Source organism: Ambystoma mexicanum, chromosome 7q (assembly GCF_040938575.1).
Source record: "Ambystoma mexicanum isolate Mex_15411 chromosome 7q, UKY_AmexF1_1, whole genome shotgun sequence".
In the NCBI taxonomy this organism is placed as follows: Eukaryota; Metazoa; Chordata; class Amphibia; order Caudata; family Ambystomatidae; genus Ambystoma; species Ambystoma mexicanum.
The window spans coordinates 996,415,581-996,442,776 of NC_090941.1; the positions used below are offsets into that span (position 1 = coordinate 996,415,581).

Consider the following 27,196-nt stretch of genomic DNA (forward strand, 5'->3'; position numbering starts at 1 on the left):
GGTGAAACAGTATATCCGCGGGTTTATGGGTTCCCAGTAATGGCATTAACAACTTTGGCAGCTATAATTACAGGACACCTATAGGAGAGACATAAGAAGTGGTAGAGGGAAGGTGACTCGTGTCGAAACAGAGGACGACGAAGAAGAATTGGTAAGGGGAGCAGTGATGGACGTGGTGAGTTTGTCATTATATGCCAGGAGCAGTTGAGTTTCATCACTGTAACAGGATTTTTGGGATATCCTGATCGGGTTGTTGATGCTATTAACACATGGGCAGGTTTAAGTGACACCATGGTAAGTGAGGAATGGCCGAGTAAGGTGCCTTTCGGGGGTCGGGGTCAAGGAGAGAAGTGGTTTAAAATGGGTGAGGGGTAACTCCCGATTTTCAAGGCCCAGGGAGAGCTCAGGGCAATACAGCCGTGTTTGTCAGGAAGTAAGACAACTCGGAGCAGCACAAGTTCGAAGACCTGTTTGTCAAGGATAGGTATGTATTGGTGGGATTGACTGCGGTTCCTGGAGGGTTGCATGCCAATCTTTCCTGGCAAGGTAGCTCAGCGAGTTGAATTGTTGCAACTGAAATCCATGTTGGAGTTCAAGGTCACAGGTTTGAAGATGGGCACTGCTGACCCAGCCTTACATTTTTCCAAGATAGATAATAAATACTAATTTTGGTTGTATAATTGGTTATAATTATAATTGGTTATTAATAACACACTTAATACCCAGAGGCTTCTAAGGGCGGACCCGGGGATCAAACCTGTGTTGATTCATGTCATCTTGCTTCCAAGGCAAACGTGTTGCCCCTGAGCTATCCTCCCGAGCCATGCCGTATAATAATACTTGTATAGAGAATTGCCTATATTGCTCTGGCAAAAGTGGTATGTAAATAGTATAATTAACATAATAAAAGGAGTTGGTTGCAGTGTATGAGCGGCAGCCGGTGCATCAGGCTCCCCGTGCCGAGGGTTTGGGATCACAGCTACTGGTTGATGGGGGTTGATGGAATTTGTGTAGTTATAGAACAGCCACTTTGAAGCTTTGAATAGCGGCATGATCTCGTCAAGGGGATTGATGCAGTGAATGTAATGACTGAACTGCTAATATTTTCAGTTATGTCACAGGAACAAAGGACCGGCGAGAGGTTCGGCCGACAAAGGGTCTGTATCAGGTAACAGCCAAGTTGAGGATTGATGAGAACAAGAGCGGAGTGGCACTGGTAAGGTGGGTTCATGCATGCATGGAGAAGGGGCCCAGTAAAGGACAAGAGATGTAAAAAAAAAAGAAAAAAAGAAAGCACCTAGGACACAAAACATTAGTTAGTTTGTGGAGGCTGCCAAAGTAATTTATGCTGTAACAGCATGTGTTATTAGAATACCCGCATGGTCCAGGTAAAGCTTGCACACTGCAAAGAAGGGCGTATTTGCAGTTTCCAGGTGAGACATGCGTATTGCGTAAAGAGGTTCCGGAAGGTCTATCCGTAGGTGGGGGAAACAAGGGAGCAGTTCAAGACATATCGGTGGCGCCAGGAGTTAGGTCCAGATAGCAGTATAGCTGCATTTGGTTCTTGAAGGTGGGGTCTGTAGATGAAAAGATTGTCAATGTGCAGCGAGGACCACCGGAAGTGAGTACAGAATAATGGACATGCACTTTTAACAATAGGGGGCAGCTGGAATCCTCAATGGCTGCCAAGTAGCCCGGTGCTACGCTCCATAAAGGGTCTGGAAATTACTTCTCAGGAATGGTATGGTATGGTCCACTTGGAAGTAGGTAAGGCCGGAAGAGAGAGGTGCATTATAGCCTGCTCATGGGCAACAGGTGGTGCAGGGATTGCCCGTAGGTGACTATTAGAGGGATTGACCATTTTATGGCAGGTGGGTGACCAGTATTGTGGCAGGTACGTGTTATAACATGGGCCTGGGGAGCACCAAGGTGGTAGGGCTGTCTTGTGTGTGCAGGCACTTAGTGTGGACGGTTGCACCAAGGGTAATGATAGTACACCCAGGGGGTGGTAACCTCACCACCTGGGTAGAGGACAGTAATTAATTGAAATGCAGGAGGGGATCATGGGTTTGTGGCGCGGAATGTGTGGCGAGGTGCATGGGCCAATGCGACCACAGAAAAATATAGAAAGTGGGTGAACGAAAATAGGGAGAGGATTATTATGCACCTGGAAGGATTGGGTTTCGTCAGGCACAGGATGGTGTGCGAAAAGGTCCTAGTATATGTTGCTAGGGACAGGGTTCACCTGTCTGACAAGGGGCATAATGTTTTCCTCTTGGATATGTTTGCAGCACTAAATGGGGCAGGAGGTGCCTAATGAGCCATGGTGAGTAGATTGGGCTGAAATAGGTGGGGGCATTGTGGGTCATGGGGGGGGTCACCCCCAAAGCTTGGCAGAGTTACAAGTGCGGTCCTAGAGAAGGAGGTACGCTGCTTATGCTGCCGCGAGCAATACCCGCCGGATGCATGAGCCAGGATGGAGTTCAACAGGCACTGACACCATTAGGGGACTCCTCAAAAACTGATTGCAGTGGCCCAGGACTCGCACCTTTGAAGGTTATGAGAGTGATTGACTTGAAAGTTGGTTAACCAGAGGTGGGCCGTTCTCGCTAGAACGGAAATCGGAAGTGAACGTGTAACCTGGAAATATGCCAAACCGAAGTGAGGAGAGTTCTTCGGTTTGTGAAGGTGTTTTGTATGCCAGGCACACTGGTGGCCTGAGTAAGGCTAGGGCTGCCAGGTAGGATGACTCCAATAAAGTGACCATGTTTATTCCAATCTGGAAAATTGTCATCTGTGTAATTATTTGGGTGGTGTAACGTGATGAAGGACAATGGTTGGGGGGTTTCAGTAGGGGTTAGCCCCGATAAGCGGATTGCCCACCCCACGCAGGGGGCGCTAGAGGGACAGCCGTCATAGCGGGCCGCCCCTCTGTCCCCCTGCGTCTGGCTTGCCTCCCCTCTCCTGAGGGGGGGTGGAAGGGTGTGACCCCAGGGTACAGCTGGAACCAGCTGGCCCTGGGGAGGCACATGAAATGGTCTGGGCTGCAGGAGGTCACCCTCTTTGCAGTCCAGCAGCAGCATCCACCCTCCCTCCCCGCTGAGTGTTACAGGTAATGAAGGTTGCGCAGGACTGTTTGTTGCATGCATTAACAGAATTTTCTTTTCAAATAGGAATGTTTTGCAGTGTTTCTAATATGTTTTTTCTTTCACAGGCACAGTTGCAAGGGCGGTCCTAGAGAAGGCGGTACGCTGCGTATGCTGCCGTGAGCTATACCTGCTGGCTGCATGGAACAGGATGGGGTTCGACGGGCACTGACACCATTAGGGACAGTTGGGACTCAACAACTGATTGCGGTGGCCCAGGACTCGTTCCATACATGGTTATGGGAGTGACTGAATTGGCGGTTGGTTAACCAGAGGTGGGCCGTTCTCGTTAGAACGGAAACTGGAAGTGACCGTGTCACCCGGAAATATGCCAAACCAAAGTGCGGAGGGCTCACCGGTTTGTGAAACCCCGGAATGGCGAGTGGCCACCCGGGGAGGTGTTTTTATTGGCAAGGTCTGAGTAAGGCTAGGTCCGCCCATTAGGATGACCTCAATAAAGTGACCACGTTTATTCCAATCTGAAAAATTGGAGTCTGTACGATTATTTGGGTGGTGTAACATGTGATGAAGGACAAGGGTTGGGGGCCTTCAGTAGGGGTTAGCCCCGCTATGTTGTCAGTCACACCAGAGGGAAAACACAATCTAATGCCTTTTGAGGTTCTTGCATAAAACAGAAAAGGCACTCCTAATGTGGGACGTGACCTGTGCTGGCCAGGTCACACATACACACAGCCCACCCTCCAAGCACGCCCATCCCATGATTGACCAGCTATTGTGCTGCTGCACCGCAATCTGGGCTAGGTGAAAGTTACAGTCTGAGATCCAAACACACATTTTCACCTAAGTGATAAGGGGTCAGGCCCCATACACCCAAATGTAGGACCCGTCACTGGTAGAAAGGCAGCACCACGGGAGCAAAAAAACAGATCTGCTGTAAAAAATAGCCCAAAATTGGCCAATTGTCAGCCAAAAACAGAACAACATAGCCCAATATGAAATCAGTGTGCATCTGGGAGGTGGAAAGCCGGACTTGCTTCTTGCAAAGCTGCTGATTATTCCAAGTATTGTTAGAGGATTTCTCTTTGGGTAGTACAGTAGAGGAGTTTGGAAAATGATTTGTGTGATTTGGCAATTTCATGCCGTGGCATTGCCCATTGCTATGTGAACCAGATTTTCTCAGTGCAGAACCCTCGTTCCCTCTTTTTCTTTTATGTAACGATGGTTTAGGCAATTCTGGGCGCAAGCGCCACAAAAATTCGCCAAAACCAAAAAAGACTGATTCATAAGGAACAGAAATGTCTGACTGCATTTTTGCTCTTATCTGAAGGTTCCTAGTCCGGGAAAGTGAAGCATACGAGGGCGTCTTTGCTCCACACCCTGCTCCTTCCCCCATGCCTGTCCCCTCCACAGAGAAAACGCAATCAACAGGAAAACATATTTTGTGAAGTAATTCTGTGCACTTTGCATTTCGATCAGCAATAAAAACGATGACACTGTCAGGAAATGCTGACTTTGACATCCGGCACCTCTTTCCTGTCCACCCCATGTTCTTCGAAATAGTTCTGTCACTTTCTGTTTCCATGCGCGGGACTCTGTCAAATATTGGAGTTGGGCGTAGATGAGCGAGGTCTGTGGCAGAGTTGATATCAACTCTGCATTTTTTATCATCATCCTCTGCAGATAGATCTCGTGGGTGGGTAGGTGGTTACGTGTGATATGCTTTCAAAACATGAAAAAGGTTTTGTTAAAGCCAACAGTTTTGACTTTTGTGTAGGTATGCAAAAGACCTTTTCTAGGCACTGCCATAATGGTGCTACCTGGTCATAAGATGGCAACATCTGCCAAATGGTGTTAGTATTTAGGGATATTATGGCAGTGCCTGGCAAATGCCTATCTAATGCCTCTACCAGGGCAAAAACTGCTGGATTTGTCAATGCTTGTATTTAAAAGAAATTCAGTGCAAGGAACAGATGCAAGGGCTCGCCTATCGAACAGAAATCAAGTGGCGGAAGGCACACTTGCTCAAGACATTTAATTACACCAGGAGTGGGTTTACAGCAGCAATGAAGCGATTGCCATTCAGAAGACTGCTTAGAAATAACACTGTCACACCCTTAAAGGCACAGAGCTAGCTCAAAGAGATCCCAAGGTGTTTGTTTTGGAGTAGAGGAGGTCATGAATGGAATGACTTTAGAGGATAGCATGGCCATGGGTGGTCAATGGGTGGATACAAATTTAAACAACACCCACAGGCTGTGTACCTTCCTCACAGACTATCTTCTTAATTTACTTCTCATGCCAATAGTTTGGATTGTAGCAATGCTTACACCGCCATCTAATGGCCAAAACTAGACAAGCTGAAGGCTTGTTCACATTCTTCCACTGGCACTTTACCCTCTGCAGCCACGTCACCCTACAGTCCCCTTGACAGCCAAACCACTCTCCACAGCTCCACTGTTGAAAGGAAATGCACGACTAGTAGCCGTGCTTTAAGTGGGATGAGAAACCGAGGGTGTTATAACAAGGTGACGTTGCCTAAGTGCTGGCTACGACCTAAAGAGTGACCTACAGGCAAGCAGCAGGCAGCTCAGGCAAGGGATGCCTTCCCCCGAACAATACATCATGAGCACATTTGTATTTTGAGTCCCTCTGCATGACCTCACTTGGTTTTATTTACAGCCAACCTGCACCTTGGAAATGTATCTGTCTCTGGGTAGGTTTGTAAATAAATCACTGTCTCAGTATATAAGCAAGCCATACCCCCCAGAGTTGCACGGGTGTGTAGGTGATATGCATGTGGTGGTCTGCTATAGTCTTGTGTATGTAATTATGTGTTCTAACTTCCTGCTTTGAAAAATCGCAAAATTGTCAATCTCCTGGAATCGCCTATACTGATAGCATAGGGCTGGACCCCGCTCCACCCCTGTGAAGGGCGAATGGGTGGGGTTGGTCGAATTTCACTCTCACCAGTACACCCCAGACTGGTATGCCGACATTGCGTCCTAACTTCCTATTTTTGAAAAAGTCGCAAAATCATCAGTCTCCCGAAATTGCCTATACTGATAGCACAGGGCCGGACCCCGCAATGTGTGGGTCTAATGGGTGGGGTTGGTCAGATTTCAGTATCGCCAATACACCCCAGAATGGTATGCTGACCTCGAGCCACAATTTCAGCCTGCCAACTGTTGTGGGCCTGCAGCCAACAATCGCAAAATCAGCACTCTTCCTAGATCGCCTATACTGATAGCACAGGGCCGGACCACGCCCTGTGCAGGGCAGATGAGTGGGTTTGGTCAAATTTCACTATTGCCAGTACACCCCAGACTGGTATGCCGACCTTGGGCCAGAATCTCAGATCACCAGCTGTTATGGCGCTGGAGCCAACCCCCGGACATGCAATCAAACGTTCACAAATATATATAGATTCAACTCATTCTGTAAATAAATCCCCTTTGGAAAGGGGAGGGGGATACACAGCACCAATGTTGGAAGGAGCGGAACTAGGATTTGTGGGGCACTGGGCTGCAAAACCATGTGCTGGCTCACTCATTTGCATAGTTAGCGACATTAGGGACATCAGAGAAAATTATGTCACAGAATGAGTCTGATACTCAAGGGGATCATGGGAAGTTACATTGAAAGAAGTTGGCAGGAGTAAGCCAAGAGGCAAATGGTGTGTGATGTCCAATTTATGAAGTCTCTGGCATTATTAGATATATAAGGCAATACCATGAGTCGGGCTTTTTGGAGTAGCGTACAGTGTGCGCTGAATCACTAAGTCCATGGCCAACATACAGTCATGACTGATATAAGCCTGAATTTGTTAAAATAATGAAGGTAGTTGGGGATTTCAAGTATTTAACTAAAGAAATGATCAAATGTAAGCCACACATTTCGATGGCCATGGGCTTTGGAGTGCAGTACAGAAGGCACTGAGAATGAATGAGTTTTCTTGGTATCAGGTAATAAAATCGCTGCAAAAATATCGCCGGTAAAACAAATCACGGCAAAAATGCTGTGGTTTGACCCGGTAAAGGTGTACCCCATTATACCTTTTAAGGTGAGCGGGAGTTGCGGGGGTGTCCCCCTCTCCCCTTAAATGATATAATGGGTCCAGGGGTTGTGGGGGTATCCCCCGCATCCTTTACATGATTGTGGCAGCAAAACCACTGGATTTTTGCCACGATATTTTGTATTCACAGCCATTTTTGCCGCGATTTTAAGACATGGAACTGTTTTCTTGGCGACCCGAAGTAGACTTTGAAAATTAGGACTGACAGTGGATGCGTGAAGCCTGAGGAAACGCTGAGGGAGGAAACCGCCACGTGAACAGGCCAGATTAAATGGCAAAAGGAAAGGCAGGGTGGCGGAATAGTGATTCGAGGCACGCTTCAATACCTCTGCAGTAACTGCTGGACTGCTGTGAGAACCCTGCCAACTATGGTGGGTGAAATTACCGCTGACAAAACGGAATTGTCAAACTTCGCCAAGAATTCTGTTCCGCCGACTGGTTGGTTTTCTACCTTTTCTGCCACATCTTTAGTCATTTTTCTTTTTGTGTGGAAATTTTTTTTCCCAAAATTGTTCGAAACACACACAAAAAACTGACATTTTAGGAAAAAACACATTTTTGTGTAGCAAAAGGTCACAAACTGCTAACTCTACTCCCCAGGCGAAATTGGCAGATCAGGTGAATTTAGCTTGAAATCTGCCAATTTTCCCATGGATCGAAATTGAGCCATTTCGCCCAACCCTGCTGACAACTACACTCACAGCCTTCACAGAGGCAGCTCCAATATATCGCACAGGTCTTCTTAATTAGTGAGCCAGATACAAAGAATCAGGACTCCATCCCAAGGATGTAATTTCTTAGTTTACTTTACTTTAATTCATTTATTCAAGCACTACCAAAAAAGTTCAGGCATACAGGCGCCCAGGACTAGAGTCCCAACAAAGATGGTTAAAGACCAGTGGGACCTACAAGTAACTGACTCAGCTGCTAGAGGGGCCTAACTAAATAGGCAAGTTTTAAAAAAAAAAACTTTCCAGTGACTCACAACTTCTGGGATCAACAGACATGGCATTCCAGCTCAGAAGTGTAGCCACCCAGAATGTGCCTCTTTTGACCATTGTCAAGTAAGGTCTGGGAACCTCTAACAATTTCAGGTCATTAGATCTGAGTGTCTTAGTGTCTCTCGTCCTATTCAACTATCCACCACATATGCTGGATATTGTCCTGCTAAGCACTTATAAGTGATAGTGAACGAAACCCGATCCTAGCCTCTATAGGTAGCCAATGGAGACTTATCCTAGCATCAGAGACATGATCACATTTTCTAAGTCCCATAATGGCTCTGATTGTGCTATTCTGTACCACTTGAAATCTAGCCATCTCACCCTTCCCAATCCCCACCAGTAAGCTGCCAGTATAGTCAATCTTCGAGCATATAATAGCTCTGGCAACTGTCTCGCAACCTTTCAGGGACAGATAGGGATGGATATGATGCAGGGGTCTGATGTAATAGGCAGCAGAAGAGACAGGACTACTCACCTGAGTCTTCATGGACACGGTTTGGTCAAAACGGACTCCCAGTGTCTTTATTTTATCCTTGGTCATAATTTCGCAATCAGAGATTTGAAAGATTTGACATTCTGCACTGAGATTTTTCAATCTAGGGCTAGAACCTCTGTAGTGAATTTATGGCCCCTAGCCTCTTCTTGGTATTGGTGTATTGTGACCCTGCATGGGTCTATGCAGTCCATAGACCTTTGGTAGTAAGGAATAGATGAGAGGGAGAGACAGAGAAGTGCAGATGGAAACAGAGTAAACGAACAGAGAAGGACATGACGCACAAGCAGTTTCATGGGGGGGGGGGTAAGGGGAATATTTGTGATACTATGGATGCACGTCTTTAGTCTGCACTTGCTTATAAAACAGTGAGAAAGCAACTATAATTAATGTGCTGCTTGTAGTATAATATAGCCAGTGGTAGAAGTGTACCAAAATAAGTAGTGGAACTGTGACCCAGGCAGGGAGCAAAGTGCAACACATTTTTCAAGGGTTCCAGCCATGCTGCTTGACAGCCAATTGATGTGAAATATATTTCAGTTTAGCTGTAACGCCTATTGGGTGGTGAAGTGAAGAAATGTGCTTTGACTTCACAAAGAAAAGTTCAGGAAGGGTGAAAATGATTGCGAGGAACTGTTAAGAGTAAAACATAGAAGTAGTGGAACTCCATTCCCGACCGTCCCCGCTCACTTTGACCACTGAATATAGCTTTCATGGGACCGGCAATATCAAGCCCTGGAGCTGTTTGGTCCTAGTAATAAGCATTGTGTGGTTGCATGATGGGTTTATGTATCTAAGGAAGGAAGCCTACTAGTAGCCAAATCCATAATCTGTGGTTCCTGAAAAATGGAGAAATCTGCTGAGTAGTCCCTTGGGCTACCCCTACTACGTTCATCAGGCCTGATAAACTGTTGGCGTGCATGGGACTATCAACACACGTTTGATTGTCAGTGTTGGCATTAGTTGCACTGTAATTATTCAATAAATCTGCATGGTATGTATTCTATTTATGGAATTTTATGTTCAAACGGGTCTGCTTGGTAGATCCTCAAGGAAGTAAGGAAGAAAGACGGACAAGGGGCTAATGATCCGATTACTCACTGGTTATCTTAATTGCACTTAGTCTTGGGGCTCGATCACAAGGTTGCGAGTATTCCGGCGGTAACTGTGCCAGGATGCCGCCAACACAAATAGCATTACCTCTACTTGGTCCGGCGCAATTAGCGCTGGAACATGGGTAGCGTAAAGGTGGTAAATCGCCAATCCCTAATGGGTCCACTGGACCCAAAGGGTATGGGGTGGAGCTATTAGTGCCGGTGCAATTAGCGCCGCATTAATAGCACCAGAAACGGGTGTAAAAGTCCCACTTTCCGCCCAACTCATGATTGGGCCAGCCCTTAAATTATGCAGTGGTTAATAGCGTTACTGCCGCATTTAAGGCCTACTGTCCAAATTGCGATGAAGCCCGCAGACTTTCGTCTCACAGTCCTACATACCATCCTAAACCTCCTCACGTCCCTTGGAATACAGGATGTGGGTGGGCGGGAGATACTATTGTATACAAACAAAAGAGGAAAGAAAATAATTAACATGGAACAAGGACTAAGACTAAGTAGTCTAAGTAGACTAAGTAGTCTAGTTGCCATGTTGGGTGGGAAAATATAGTTTAGAGGGTCTGTCGCGAGGAGATTAGGTTCCCGGCCATGTCTCCAGCCAACCATTATGGAAGGGAGGGACACATTCTGCTGAGAAGCGCTGGTGGTTGTGTGGGGGCAATTTTTCAAGGAAGTGGATCCTCCCAGGAGGATTGTGTCAAGGCTTTTATCTGTACTTAGACCTCCTGTTCTTTTTCAAATCAATGGTTTATATATGCCTCCTGTTTTGGAAAAGATGTTCCGTAGGTGAGATGTTGAAGAGGAAAATGTGGGATTGGGGCCTATTGAATTGAATTGAAATACTTATAACGCGCAAGACCAAGCAGACATAACTGCATCTGGGCAAAGATGTTAATGTAAGCTTTAAGATTCCAACAAGAGACCTAAGTAGTCCAAAGAGAGGCCTATCGCTGTAGATTATTTAAACAAATATGTCTTTTTTAGAGCTTTGTAGAACTGTATGAGCTCTTTCAAGTTCCTAATCTCCCATGGTAGAGTATTCCATAGTCTAGATCCATATAGTGTGAAATGTCTCTCTCCCTCTGGAAATACGAGATGGGGGAACCACCAATAACAATTTACCAGCCAAGCGCAAAGGTTGGTTAGGTTTGTACCAGAGATATCGAGGGTTGCACACATCTCTTTACTGCGCCACAATTGTATTTCAAAAACTTGGACTCTTGGTCATAGTGAGAGTAGGTTTATTAATAGCCCTTTTTTGATAACACGTGTTTCGGCACACTCCTAGTGCCTTCCTCAGATCAGGGCAATATCTATTTACTGATTATTTATAACATAAATTTTAGAGATTTGGCAAATACAAAAAACAAAAAATCAAAAAATCAATTTAACAAACGTTACATTTACGACGGAGCACAAATCATATTGAGTTCATATGTTTCGCGAATTCCCCAAAGTAAAAAATAAATAATAAATAAAACATCCATTTAGACACATAAACAACGTAAATTACATACATGAACCCATTTGTAAACAAAAATGTTAAGCACATACCAATCAGGAATCGAAAAATCATTTGGAGGAGTGTGGAGGTGGGAGTAAAGGGTAGTTGAAAATATAAAAAAGAAAAAGAGATAGAAATATTGTAAGTCACTAATTAAGATCACGAGATTGCATTGATTAATATATCGGGGAAATCCCAAATGGGTAAATCTAGCTTACCCATCGACTGTTCTGTCCGCTACAAATAACGTATTTGGTGGCTGAGTCCCATCAGACTCTAAACGTTTTCTAGAAAAACCGGGGTGAGACATCAGAGTCAAACCACTGTATTCATACATTGCCGTTTTGTTGCATCCTGACATTACCGTTAGTTTGCCTTCAAGCGTTTAAACAGACTCCCATTTAGCTACGTTAAAAATGTTCTATAGTTCTAAGCGTTTTTTGCCCAGCAGTAAGATCTAAACAATCCTCATGTTAGTTTCCATTAACCCGCATTCTATCATTGTGTGCCATAGAAATTATACGGATGAGGATCCGGACTGCAGTTTCAAACGCGGACCCTTTGTTAATTGGTGCGTTGTTATGTGGGCTTAACCGCCCCCTAGGGCTTACCTGACAAGTTCTGTTTTACTGCATCTCGCGTCGGGTTTCTAAAATGGCAGAGGTCTTTCCCTGTCATTTATATATAAAGTGTTGCTATGGTGCTGGTACTCCGTCCTACCTCTGTTTCCATGCTAGGAAAACTGTCAGCCATATTTTAATGGTGAGGGCTAAATTGTCTACAGCGAGTTCGTGCGTGTTCTAAGGCTGTTTTGAATTTAAAAGGAGCCAGTCCTTCTGCTGCAGTATGAGTTCCATTAATTGTAGTCTTACTCTGGGCTAATTACATGTGATCCTAATCTGAAGTCCCATCCTGTGGAGTGTTAGTTGCTACAGGTGCATGCTGGGAGATGTAGTCTCTGTGAAATTGAGAGGTCAGCGCCTTGATTATCTATAGCGAATTCGTGCGTGTTCTTAAGGCCGTTTCGAATTTAACAGAAGACAGTCCTTCTGCTGAAATATGAGCTCCATTAATTGTAGTCTTAATCTGGACTAAATGCATGTGAACATAGTCCGAGGTCCCATCCTGAGGAGTGTTAACTCCTACAGGTGCATACTGGGAAAAGTAGTCCCCGTGAGATTGTGAGGGCAGGGCAATCCTAAAATCTCGTTCATGGGGAGGCAAAAGTGGTGCTACCTTGAATTTAAATTTACCATATGTTGGGGTACATCATACTAATCTGGATTTTAAAAAAATAATTCAACTACATTGTGGCCTGCTTCACAGGCGCTTCATTCTAATCTATATAATAACAGTTGTCATTTACAGAATTCATAGAAAATATGACATTTCCTTGTCTGTGTTAAGGCCGTCTTCTACACTTCTGAAGAAATTTATAAGTTTAGCCTCCCCCTGACGTAGCAACAGTTCCTGGTCGCCACCTCTGCAACCCAATGTCACTTTTTTTAGGCCGATGAATTTGATGTCTTGTTTATTGTCCATCTGGTGGACGCGCTGCCAGTGTTCTGCTAGAGGCAGATTCTTGTCTTGACTTCCAATCACTGCCAGGTGTTCCCTAATCCTGAAACGGAGTTTACGAATCGTACTGCCAATATAGATTTTTTTGCAAATGCAGATAATAGCGTATATGACATGCTTGCTTTTGCAGTTTATCTGTTCTCGTATCTTAATTCGAAGACCATTATCTGTCTTGAAATTATTTGTCATGGGTGTGGCATATTTGCACATTGTGCATGTGCCACATTTCCTGAACCCTGGGCTGGATTCTTTTAGCCAGGTCCCTGCTGTCTCCTCCTTATCTTCTGGTAGTAATGACGGGCTGAGGCTCTGTTTCAAAGTTTTAGCTCTTCTGTAGGTCAATGATGGGTGGTCGTGTATAAATGACCCAATATGGGGGTCCAATTTAAGTAAGTACCAGTATTTTCTAAGAGATCTCTTAATCACATAGTTGTTTGCACAGTATGTGGTGATAAATTGCACCTTGTCTGGCGGATTCGGTTTCACCTGTTGTGTTAGTGTCTGTTTCCTCGGGATTTTTCGTGCCTTGTTGTAGGCAGTTTCAATGCTCTTCCTTGGATAGCCCCTGGCCTGAAATCTCCTGGACAATGTTTCACATTCCTCATTAAAGTGAGATAGTTCATTGCAGTTCCTCTTAGCCCTAATGTACTCCCCTTTAGGGATATTCCTAATCACCGGTACGTGGTGACAACTCGTTGCATATAATGTGGAGTTGACTTCAGTCTCTTTCCGGTATGTTCTGGTTTTAAGATGTTCTCCCGAAACATAAACATTCAGATCCAAGAAATTGATCTCTGTTTTGCTGCTGATTCCTGTGAACTGAATACCTAACTGGTTGCTATTAATTTGAAGTCTGAATGCTTCCAATTGCTGTGGTGTGCCATTCCATACTAGCAAAACGTCATCAATGTAACGGGTCCATTTGATGACGTGTCTGTTGTAAGCCTCTGTGGTATAGATTAATAGGTCCTCAAACATGCCCATTACCAGGTTCGCTAGTGATGGTGCATATTTGACCCCCATGGCTACCCCCCGTTTTTGTTTGTATATGGTGTTGTTAAAGGTAAAAATACTATTGTCTAGGGTGGCCATGAGCATTTCTTTTAACATGCAAACGAATGGGAAATGTGATGCCGATTCGTCCTTGAAAATGTAGTCAATAGTATCAAGTGCCAAATCATGTCCAATGGACGTATATAGGGCCTTAACATCCCACGTAGCAAGGTGGTATGTAGGCTGCCATCGGATGTTTTCAATGATATGTATTGTAGAGGTAGTGTCTTTCAGGTAGGCTTTAACCAGTTTCACTTTGGGTCTTAGTATGTAGTCTATGAGGTAGGACGGAGTACCAGCACCATAGCAACACTTTATATATAAATGACAGGGAAAGACCTCTGCCATTTTAGAAACCCGACGCGAGATGCAGTAAAACAGAACTTGTCAGGTAAGCCCTAGGGGGCGGTTAAGCCCACATAACAACGCACCAATTAACAAAGGGTCCGCGTTTGAAACTGCAGTCCGGATCCTCATCCGTATAATTTCTATGGCACACAATGATAGAATGCGGGTTAATGGAAACTAACATGAGGATTGTTTAGATCTTACTGCTGGGCAAAAAACGCTTAGAACTATAGAACATTTTTAACGTAGCTAAATGGGAGTCTGTTTAAACGCTTGAAGGCAAACTAACGGTAATGTCAGGATGCAACAAAACGGCAATGTATGAATACAGTGGTTTGACTCTGATGTCTCACCCCGGTTTTTCTAGAAAACGTTTAGAGTCTGATGGGACTCAGCCACCAAATACGTTATTTGTAGCGGACAGAACAGTCGATGGGTAAGCTAGATTTACCCATTTGGGATTTCCCCGATATATTAATCAATGCAATCTCGTGATCTTAATTAGTGACTTACAATATTTCTATCTCTTTTTCTTTTTTATATTTTCAACTACCCTTTACTCCCACCTCCACACTCCTCCAAATGATTTTTCGATTCCTGATTGGTATGTGCTTAACATTTTTGTTTACAAATGGGTTCATGTATGTAATTTACGTTGTTTATGTGTCTAAATGGATGTTTTATTTATTATTTATTTTTTACTTTGGGGAATTCGCGAAACATATGAACTCAATATGATTTGTGCTCCGTCGTAAATGTAACGTTTGTTAAATTGATTTTTTGATTTTTTGTTTTTTGTATTTGCCAAATCTCTAAAATTTATGTTATAAATAATCAGTAAATAGATATTGCCCTGATCTGAGGAAGGCACTAGGAGTGTGCCGAAACACGTGTTATCAAAAAAGGGCTATTAATAAACCTACTCTCACTATGACCAAGAGTCCAAGTTTTTGAAATACAATTGTGGCGCAGTAAAGAGATGTGTGCAACCCTCGATATCTCTTTCACAATCGGAGTGGGGGAACTCTTTGTCTCCGTTTCTGCTGCACACACCATTGCGACACCACCAGATTTGGTGTACATAATTGAAGTCGCGGAGGTCAAAGAGTGATTTGCCCCAAAAAGTTCCCTATAAAAATTATAGGTTTGTACCAGGTCAACTTCACAGCAAGGTATGGGAGGGAAAGATGATGTAGACACTTGTAAACCAAACAAAGGACATTCAAATCAATTCTATCCTTAACCGAAAGCCAGAGCAATGCAAGGCTGAAATAGCGGTTGCTTTAGGTACCTTAAAGATTAGTCTAATTCCCAAATTATGGGCTCTCTGGAGTTTATTCAGCTGTCTCTTTGGGATACCTGCTAACTTTCCACCTCCCTCTCCTTCCTCCTACTGCTCCGCGGAATCCACCTCTGCCATTTGACTTTACGAGGTGGAATCGTACAGGAAGCAAAATCTGCACTGCCAGGTAAGCCCAGCATGGCTATCCCTCCATTTCAGTGCATTTCACTGGCGCTTCAGCGCGGTGCGCCTTTGGCGGCACTGGAAGCTGTTTTTACTTTTGTGCTTACAGTAAAAAACTTTTGTTCTGCTGCTACAGAGAGCTCACGCTGCCCAGTTGGGCTTTACCATCAGTGGGCACTCTGTGGGCCTCATTACGACCCAGGCGGTAAGTTACCGCCTGGGTCGTACCTTTACCACCATGGCGTAAACTACGTTTACGCCATGGTGGTTTGCGGACTTACCGCCCCATTCCGAGGTCGGCGGGGCGGTAAGTCCCCAATCCCCATTTACCCTTCCCCATTCCCATTTTTGCCCCATAGGGCATAATGGGAGTGGGGAAGGCGTTAATTACGCCACCGTAAATTACGGTGGCGTAATTAACAACATGGTCCCTTAGCGCCATGGATTTTAACACCTGCTAAAAGCAGGTGTTAAATCCGCCATGGCGCTAAGGGACCTCGGAATCAGGCGGTAAGGGTCGGCACTGTTTACGCTGCCGTAAACCCCTTACCGCCTGAGTCGTAATGAGGCCCTGTATGTCCATCGTGGCAGCCTCCTTCGGTCTTCTTCCAGGAACCGGAGTGGCTCACCTTCTTTGTGCATCATCATCATAGGGCCAATAGGAGAGCTGGCAGGCATGTAAGCTTCCCCCCCCAGGCCCTCACCAAAGGACCCTATCTCTGCCTGTCCAGGGCTGGGAGGGCTCAGAGGGCCCCCCATGCACTTCCCTGCAGCACCGCACCCTCCACCACCTCCCACCTCACGGAACAGTCGATAAGTCTCACAGCATGCTGCCGGATATTCCAAGAACTTGTGACTCTCCTGGCACCCTGTCCCCTCAATGCAGAGCACCTGTGAATTATGTTCTGACTATCTGATATCCTTCACTAACTCACCAATTTTGGATCGAACTGTGCCAAAGTCAATCTCCCTTTTTTTCGCCTATGCCTCCTATACCCTCTTTATCTTACTGCATCTGTGTTTTGTTTGTGCAATTTCAAATCCAAGTGTTTGTTAACAACTGTACACCCCCCGCCCGTTTTTGCATTGCATTTGTGTGCTGTTTGGTCTATTTCAAATCCAGGTTTATGTTAACAACTGTACACCCCCCATTTTTGCATTGCATTTGTGTGCTGTTTGGGCAATTTCAAATCAAGGTGTGTGTTAACAACTGTACGCCACCCACCCTTTTTTGGTCCCAAGTGCTTCTTCTGTATCTGTTTGCTCTCCTTTTTTGGCTATTAGGCCACCTGGTGAGTTTGTGCTTGTGCCGTGCAGTCTCTCCTTCCATCCTCCATCCTTATCTCTCCGCCAATCCTATGGTACTCACTATTTTTCCTATCCATTCTAATTGCTTTACTATCACCTATCCTCCTTCTCTCACACAGTCTGGAAGGAAAAAGTTTAAAAAAGAGTTCCTGACCACCAACACTGTTCTACCCATTGCGGACACCTACATCAGCGCAACCTCCAGACAGATTGTCACTGAAATCCTATTTTCTGTCCCCTCTCCAGATCTCTAGACCCCTCATCCTATCCCTACTCTCATCTTTCCTATCCTTACCCATTAATGGTGACACTAGATGGGTAGTACTCTTGGCTGCCTTCTCATCATCCAGATGTATCATTAATGTCTATCGTAATGGCACTATTATGGCTCAGGGTCCTCAACCCAACCTCCTCTTCTTTGACTGGCGCCTGCCGTCCCTCACCAACGTCCTTCCTGTGCCTGCTACTCCCTCCTCCTCTCTCTCTGTCCCTCCTCCCCCTCCTCCAACCGGTGTATCACGCCCCTGTGCCCTTCCTTGGAAAACTTTCAAAGGCAGAGACCTGCTTCATCTGCCCATGGTTAATGCTCGCTCTGCTATCAAACATTCTGCTGACATCTGCCTCCTCCTTGTAGACATTAACCTCGATATCCTCGCTCTTACCGAGACATGGTTCAATGCCAGCTCAGTCACTGCTTTTGACTCCCTTCTCCCTGACGGCTACAAGATCATCTCTAAGCCTTGCCAGAACCGCTCTGGCGGTGGGGTTGCCCTGGTCTTCCCTGAGTGGGTCTCTACTTCCCTCATACCCAATCAGTCATAGTCCTCCTTCAAGCACCTTGTCTGCAAGCTGGTCATCTCTGCTACCTCGCCCTTGACCATTGCCACTGTCTATCGACCACCTGGCTCTATCACCCTGTTCCTCTATGAATGGGCTGATTTCTCCTCCTTTTTCCTGACATCTTCTTCTAAACTCCTCCTACTGGGTGACTTCAATATCCACCTTGACTCCTCTTGCATGGTGTCCACTCTCTTCCGTGACCTCTGCACCCTGCTCTCCCTCTCAATTCTCCCCTCTGTTCCTACACACTCGGCTAGACACACCCTTGATGCTTTTATCACAGATCTTTCGCTCTCTGCCACTCTCACCACTCTACTCTCCTGGTCAGACCACTCCCTTCCCTCCTCCCACCTTTTCCCTCTCAACGCTCTGACCACACCTTTCCCAGCTCTGCCAACCTCGTTCACCGACATCAGCCTGATGAAACGAGTGTCAGCTGCTGCCTTTGCATCCACCTTCATCCCACCCTCTCCTCCCACTGCAGACTCGTCCTCCGACTCTGCTCTCAGCAACCTCCATCTCGCCATCTCCAACACTCTCAACATTCTCGCCCAGTTCCTGAGGATATGGCTGAAACACGCCACCAAGCGTAACAATTGGTACGACTCTGATCTAGCAGACTTGAAGCACAAATGCAGAGCTACAGAAAGGAAGTGGCAGACCACAGGCTCATCCTCTGACAAACTGGCCTGTTGCCTTCTCCAGAGGCTAAATCCTCTCTCCAATTGTTCCAAAAAGAGGGCCCACATCCAGGCACGTATCTCTGGAACATCCAACAACATGGCTGAACTCTTTAAAATCTGCAAGGAACTAGCCAATCCTTCTGCATCTCTACCTCACCTCTTCCCGCTCAGGCCCTCTACACTGCACTGGCCACCCACTACACTGCTAAAACTCAGGACATTCTGAGCACTCTTTCCTCCTCCCCTTCGCCATACCCCCATCTCCCTGGCCACCCAACCTCCCTCAGCCTTTCTCTCCTCCTTCTTTCCTATCACCTCGGACAAGGTCACTAGGGTTGTCCACTCTATGAAGGTCTCCTCCAAGCAGGTCTCGCTGTGTTCTTCCAGAACTATTAAGGTCAACATTGACTCCCTTGCTGATTTCTGCAACAGCTCTCTTGCTACTGGCTCTTTTGCCTCCTTCCTCAAGCACTCTCTTGCGAACCCTCCTGATAAAGCCTTCTACTGACTGTCATGTCCGGCTTACTACCATCCCATCTCTATCACTCCCTTCCTTGAGAAACTCCTGGAAAAGCTAGTTTTCCCCTAACTGGTCCAGCATACTGAGGTCGTTGGTTGCCTACATGATCACCAATCTGGATTCTGAGCATCCAGAGGCACAGACACTGCTCTTCTGAACACCCGTGAAGAACTGCTTGCTTCTCTGGATACTAACTCTCACGCAGTCCTCATTCTTCTTGATCTTTCCTCTGCATTTGATAAGGTCAACCACTGCATCCTCATAAAACGGCTCCATGATACCCTTGGTATCTCGGAACGGGCACTGGACTGGCTGACCTGCTTCCTCACTGTCCGTTCCTCCCCGGTCATCCTGGGCTCTTTCTCCTCTCCTACCTCCATTTCCACCTGTGGCATTCCCCAGAGCTCTAACCTCTCACCCTGGCTCATTAACATCTATCTCGCTCTGCTTGCACACCTTATCTCCACTTTCTCCCCTCACTTCCAGTGTTACACAGATGACCCCAAACTCTTCTTTAAACTTCCCTCAGATGCTTTCCCCACTTCCACTACCATTCTCGACTGCCGATCTGCCATCCAGTCCTGGTGTGCCTCTAACGATCTCTGTGTCAATGCCAGCAAGACTGAGATCCTGCCTATTGGGATCCCCACACCCTTTTTCCTCCCTTCACTCTGGCCACCCTCTTTAGGCTCTGGCCACCTTCTCCTGCATCTGGAGCCAGAAACCTTGGAGTCATCTTCGACTCCTCTCTCTCTCTTTCCTCCCGAACATCTTGGACCTTGCCAAGAAGGCCCACTTTCAACTCCATCTCCTAAGAGGTATCTTACCTTTCCTCACTTTCCCCCAGAAGCTCAATGTCTCTAGGGCTCTGGTAATCTCTAGGCTGGACTATTGCAACAGCCTCTTCCTTAATCTTCCCTCTCTGCGCCCCCTCCAGCTTGTCCAGAATAGGGCTGCAAGACTTATCCTTGGCCTTAAACCCAGGGACCCTATCCCTCCAGCCTTAAAATCTCTCCACTGGCTCCCGGTTGCTGCAAGGATCAAGTTCAAATCCCTCTGCATCATCCATAAGGCTACCTGAGGCTGTAGACTTATCTATCTTCAACTTGCACTCACCAAATACTTTCCTTCCAGATCCTTATGCTCCTATGGCTCCAACTCTCTGCATGTCAGGTGCTTTTCTAAGCAGTTATAAAGTGGTATGGGTTCATATCCTTGCGTAGTGCACTATGACCACTCCAGAATAGTGCAAATTGGCACGCTGAGTCACCTGTTCTCCAAGGCCAACCCACAGAATGCCTTGATTAGAAATTAGTAGAACAAGTTCATGGGAAAAGGTGTGTCACGCTCTTCCTCTTCCTATTAATGTGCATGTACTTAGTACAGAATAGGTTATCAAAGTCTTCAGCTCTTCCAAGAGATAATTTATTCACAAGGATGGTCAGCCGTAGCAGTCTGAATGCGTCTCATTTCATGTGATAACAGGTCTCACTACCTAGGTCTGCGTGCAGACCGAGGTAGTGAGACCTGTTATCACAGCACACACACGTTACAAAAAAAGTAAACACGTAATCAAGTACAATTGAGGACAATCAACATGAAATGAGACGCATTCAGACTGCTACGTTATATTGGACCCATTAATGGTATATAATTCAGTATTGGATTATAAATGTCCTTGAGAACGACAAAGGTCGAAAGAAGTGTTGGCTGACCATCCTTGTGAATAAATTATCTATTGGTAGAGCTGAAGACTTTGATAACCTATTCTGCACTAAATGTATGCGCATTAATAGGAAGCGGCAGAGTCTAACACACCTTTTCCCATTAACTTGCTTTTCTAAGCAGCAAGCTGAAGGCAGATCTCTCTCCTCGGCTGGCTCCCTCCTCTGGAACAGCCACCCCCTTCCTCTCTGTCTTGAGCAGGATCTCCTCACTTTCCGGAAGCTCCTCCAGACTTTCCTCTTCACCTTATCCACCTTTCCCCTCTCACTCCTGGGCTAATACCCCACAGTCGCTGAGATTGGTGGCCTGGGACCTTATGTGTCCTTCTGGGTCCCGGCCTTCCTCCCAATCGCCCTCAGCCTTCCGCCCCACCCCAGCACTTGCTTTCGGGCACCCACTGGCTTATGTTCATACAGGCCTGCACTAATTATTGGCAGGTGATCACTCTGTACCAAGCGATCTCTGTCAGGCACATAATGCTGCACCCAATTGACCCCGTGTCACTTCCCTCTGTGGAACTCGCAGCACTTCCCCCATTCCCTGTCCCTGCTCTCCCTCCCTGCACTTGCATGTTCTGTATGTTCACAAGGCCTAGTAGGACCACCCCTTTCCTGTTCATCCATTTGTTTCATGCCATTGTTCCCATGTTGCCTCCCCTTTGCTCTGTGGGTGCTTTGAAACACACATTCTTGGTGTATAAGCGCCTTACAAATGCACAATAAATAAATGTTATTTCCGTAATTGAGTCGGGAATTAATTAGTGTCCCCACTGCAATGTGTGAAGAATCTGAGGGCGTCCTCACTTCTTTCCTCACTATATCCTCCTCCCAGGTGGCCAGGAAAAGGCTGCCTCTTTTGGATCCTGACCCTGGGGGTGGATTTGCAAGGGCGGATCACATGGGTGGAGGAGACTTGAGGAGCGGGGATGAGGCCCCCTTGGGTGAAACACAGTATCCCCCATTTCCCTTTTATAAGGAGCCAAATGTCCCCCACACTTTTATAGGGTATTACCAATCTCTTCCCTATGATTCCAGAAAACACCCTCCCAAAACACACAAACCTGGTACTGAGACAAGGAAGAGACAACACAGAGTCATACATCCTTCCTTTATTAACTCAGTCATACACAAACACCACTCTAGTATTGGGACGAGGAAGAGAGATGCCGAGTACCCTGCCCCTTATGCAGTACAGGAACATTGCCTGCACCTGGGGCCTAGAGGGTGGTATTAATGGCCCCCTCAGGTGAGGCAAAGGAGATCGCCTGTAGAACGCCTGCAGGAGAAGCTGAAGGTGAAGACAGGGAGACGCGTGTCCGAAGCACCAAGGAGCTGCAGGAGTTTTCAGAAGGTTTCCGATGACAGGGCTGGCCTGCCTAGCTCCTGGAGTCAGGGAGACCTCCTCTCTGTTAACCTGAAGCGATGGAGACCCTGGATGTGAGGTGTTTAGTTTAGTTTAGTTTATTATTTGTGTAGCGCCGCCTGGCCCTAGGGCATCCAGGCGTTTGCGATGAATACAACAGAATAATACAACAGAAATGTACAAACCGATTACATATTTACAAATTTACCGAGCCGGGGGCAGCGATAGCCACAGAGAGCCTGCTGACGCGGAGAGCAGCACCCAGAGACAGCATACCCAGTGAGTTAAAGCAGGCTGAATGACTCTGGGATGCTGTGGTTCGAATCGCGTGGTTTATGCAGGAGGCATCGCTCACCAGAGAGCGAAAGGACCGGCTAAGCAGTCAGAATACCAGTCCAGCTTAAAATAGATGATTGCTAAATATTATAACCTGAAGGCGGAAGGAGATGAATGAAAGGATTTTTGTGAATACCATACTTTGTATGAAATGAAACTAACAAGGCCAAGAAAATATTGTGACTGGGCTACCCCAGCACCTTTCATGCACACGATTAATGTGTGCCTGTGAGGCGCTCAGCATCTCAGGGGGCGGGCATGGCAGCTTTTCTTTGGAATCTATGCCCAATAAAAAATGCCATGACTGTACCCTGGAACCCCAGCTCCTGACAAGCATCTGCCCTCTGGGTCCCCCAGCACCTCACAATCACACATAATCATATTCATCATTAATGTGATTATGTCTGACTGCAAGGTGCTGACACACCATGGAGCAGGCATGGCATTTTTTACTGTGCATTGTTGATAAAGCAAGCATGAAAAGTGTTATTATGTAGCTAGGCTTGCATATTCTTTCTGTTGCATGACATTTTGTATTGGGCATCTCTTTGATAATAAAGGAAAGAGAAGATTCAAACTTTGAATCCTCCCGTCCCCTGCACACTATTTTGTGTTGGGCAAACCAACTACTATAGTCTGAAGGAAATGATTTTAGAAATTCAAATGTAAATAATGATTTTCAACCACAGCAAGTTTTGTAAAACACATTTGTGTATATATATTTTTTGCAAAATACAAATTAAATACAAAAACAGTGACAATTTGTTACAGAAAAGAGATAAGTTGAAGACATGTTGACAGTAGTCCACTTTCAAATGGCGACGCGTTTCGAGGAGAAATACCTCTTCTTCATAGGCCTAAACAGACTGATTGTACAAGAGTAAAGGTGTGAGACGCGTTCTACCGCCACAAACAGGTGTGCACGTAAATTTTGCAGAGTGCTGCTTCAAAGGTGAATGCTGGAGATCAGCCAAGTATCTGGAATCTTTTCATCTCTTTGATAATGCAAGGTTGATAAGTGTTAATATGTAGCTAGACTGGCATTTCAATGCAGCCAGTCTAGCCATTTCTTATTGTGGTATAAAATGTTCTATTGGGCATCTTTGGTAAAGCAAGCATGATAAGTGTTATTATGAAGCAAGACTGAAATTTTTTATGCAACCAGTCTAGCCATTTCTTACTGAAGCATGACATTTTGTATTGGGCATCTTTGATAAATTAAGCAGGATCAGTGGCATTATTCTTACTATGGCACAACATTTTGTATTGGGCATCGTTGATAAAGCAAGCAGGATCAGTGGTATTATTCTTACTGTGGCATGACATTTTGTGTTGGGCATCTTTGGTAAATCAAGCATAAGGGTGTTATGTAACTAGACTGGCATTTCAATGCAACCAGTCTAGTCATTTCTTTTTGTGGTATGACATTTTGTATTGGGCATCTTTGATAAAGCAAGCATGTTAAGTGTTATTATGTAGCTCGACAGGCATTTTAGTACTGCCAGTTTAGACATGTTTTCATACTTTGGCATGCATTTTTAATGGTAAAGCCAACAGGAGTATGTTATTACGTGGGGATACTGCCATATATTGGCCGAACAAACATGGACATGTTTTCTTATAGTATCATTACTGGAATTATGCACAAAGCAAACATAAGTATGTTTTTATATGGGAATAGTAGGGTATAATGGTGCAGTCAGCATAGAAATATATGGGCACAGCCAGTGTGAAAATGTTTTATACTGGCACATATTGTGGGAAAAGGCATCAGGAAAATGTGTTGAAGAAATTCTCCTGTGTACTATTGTATTTCTTTCATGAGTTACCCTACAAAACCCAATTGCAAACTGTTTGGCTTTTTACCCAATTTTGTTAAAAAGTGTGCTCTAAAATGCACCATCTTCACCCATTATTTAAAAGAAATTCTAGGGGGGAGCTCCCCCGAACCACTGTTAAGTGGTGCAGGCTACCTCACTACGCTCTGTCCCTCTGGTATATCTGGGGAAAATATTTTCGGCCCTCCTGTTAAAAAATTCACGAGCGGCCACAGATCTATACATTTCCTAGCCCTATTGGCCTATCCTATCCCTAATGACCATTCCAATGACTACCTCTTGACAATGATCTCATGATGGGGTCATCTAGTTTCACACAGCTATGATTGGACAGTTGTCAGGTTAGAATGTTTCACATACAACTTGCCTGCTGATTGGGTATGTCCCTTCAGATGTCCTGGGAAGGGTCGCTTCCATCATAATTGGCCAATAGAATTGTGAGGTGTGATCAGTGTGGTAGAAAAAAAGAATACTTCACATCCTTTCCCATGAGACTCAAAAGGTTAGCACCAACTTACCATTCGCACCCATGTGACTGTTCAACTGACAGTTAATCGTGCGACTTCTCATTGGAAACTTGTTATTCTTCTCCTTCCTTTCTCATGATGTGCCTTGCATGACTTCATGGGGCGTGCTTCTTGGCCTCTTGCTCTGTGAATATGTGCACGTCTAAATAGTGTATTTCTGTATGCATGGAGGTAAATGGCCCTTGCTCCCACGTTAATAGTGCATTTGGCTTATATATTTTTTAAAAATACTATAAATTGATCCCCGCGCATCCCACGCCTCTGCTCGCATCCCCTTGCATCCCCTTTCTTATTGAGCTTCCACTCAACTGCCTCCTAGCCCTCCCACCACCCCTGATTGGCCCTGCTGCACTATTAGCCTCTACCTGGGCAGCCCTCAGCTAAGGGCCCCAAGGCAAAGGGCAGCTCCTGAAGAAGCAGCTCCAGTCCGTGTTTGCCTATGAAGCCAGCTGCCATCAACCAGCAGCGACTGATATGGTAAGTGTGGTCTGGTGTGGGGAATACAGCAATTACTGTATTCCATAAAAAACAACCACTCTTATTACCTTACATAACATAACAAACCGATGCTAGCCAGCTAGTAAGTAGTTTTCCAATCACTGTAGGTGGCTCTCCTCTGACTGCTATATCTCAAATGTAGGCATTTTTCCCACTTGCCAAGTATCTCAAATCTAAGTGTTTTCTACCTACTGCTGTATCTCAAATGTAGGCATGTTTTCCCACTGGTCAAGTATCTCAAATCTAAGAAGAGACCCAGGGTGTATCCTTCCCTATAGAAGGCCAAATGGGAAACAGGGGAGGGAGATGGGTCTGACTTAATTAGACCACTGATAGAGGGCCTAAGATGGAAACAGGGGAGAGAGAGGTGTTCCCATCTCAAAACGGATGGACCGCAGGGCACAGGGAACACATCCCCCATGGAGGAGCCCTAGGGTGGTAATTGCTGCGCACCAAAATGTACTAAAGGGGAAGGGATATGACGACACTGGGTGTAGATAAGGTACTGCCACTAAATAACCCTACTAAAAACCCACACTTCTGTATACACCACAGGGATGGTAATTGCAGCACACAAGAATGTCTGACAGAGGAGAGGATATGGGCCGCAGTTAGTCATGACAGCGAGAGTAGGAAAGGGCATTGCCACTAACCAACCCTACTAAAAACTCAACCTTCTGCATACACCTCTCAAACTCTGAACTAAACACAACCCATGCCTCTACACTACAACAAACGGCACGCACTTCACTACACCACAACAACAAAACAAACCACACATAGCCTTGCCCAACATCACACAGCAGCTACCAACCGAAGAAAAAAAACCTGTGCTCAGCGAACAGTGTCAACCAAACTAACGCTGCCAACAGCACATGACAGGTCTCTTGCTCTTTCTCTAGCTCAGTCCTACTAACTTACCTTCCTCTCCCCTTGCTTTACAGATCCGCCAAAATGCCAAGAAACCACACAGGTGGCAACAGTGCACGGTATAAGAACCTTTAACATAACATTACTTTCAGGTACGCAAGACTGGCACTGGGTGGGGACGGCGGCAAGAATTGCCCATGCTCCTGACCTTAGCGAATGGGCTCATTTTCAGGGCACAGACACCAAGGACCCTGTACTCAGTGAGTGACCCAGATACGCATAGCATGCATTGCTGATGTCATGCATGGCCCTGGAACGCTACTGGACTGCACCAAAAGAGAGTGATTGAGAGCATTCCTAGATGTGCATTGAGCCTTTGGGAATGTCGACAGTGGATGAGACTAAGAATTTGGACCAACTCTGACTGAGAAAGATTGATACGGTATTAGCATAAATGACCTAAAAGAATTTGACCTAAAACATTTGATCACATTTCTTTTACCTTTTTTCGGTCAAATGTAATTAAATATTTATATATATGGGTGGGTAAGAATATAAATTAGGTTGAGGGAAAGTGGTAGGGGGTTGCAGGGGGTCCCCCCTGCACTTTAGACTGAAAAAAGGTCAAATTTAATTTGATCAAATGTGATTAGGTCAAATGTTTTATGTCAAATAGACCCAACCCACTGATACGTTTAGATCAGGTTAGATCGGGTCTCAAGCTCAGGGTGGTTTTCTTACAGCTCAGCATTGTCTCAATATTATTTCTGGTTCCAGTGTTTCTTCTGCAGATTTAAATCAGGGCCGCAAAGTAGCAATTCCAATGATCTGGCTAGAGTTTTGTGATCATATCCTATAATGGGGTCTTAGCATTGTTCAAACCGAGGTGCACTCTGGGAGAGAACTTTCAGGAAGTGACATTTGGATGCTAACACCTTTAAGACAATGGT

The 27,196-nt window shown here is 45.6% G+C and overlaps 1 protein-coding gene and 2 long non-coding RNA genes across 4 annotated transcripts in view; 1 reads left to right on the top strand and 2 right to left on the bottom strand.

Moving 5' to 3' along the window:
- The window catches only part of LOC138528485 (sialidase-3-like), a 237,249-nt gene that overhangs the window by 123,642 nt on the left and 86,411 nt on the right, over positions 1 to 27,196 (bottom strand). The window lies entirely within an intron of this gene.
- On the bottom strand, positions 11,016 to 11,740 carry LOC138528487 (uncharacterized). Its single transcript, XR_011284157.1, has 2 exons — positions 11,514 to 11,740; positions 11,016 to 11,111 (listed from the first exon to the last, which is right to left on the bottom strand). It is a non-coding gene; the product is annotated as an uncharacterized lncRNA (long non-coding RNA).
- Positions 14,484 to 15,208, top strand: LOC138528486 (uncharacterized). The gene is made up of 2 exons (XR_011284156.1): positions 14,484 to 14,710; positions 15,113 to 15,208. It is a non-coding gene; the product is annotated as an uncharacterized lncRNA (long non-coding RNA).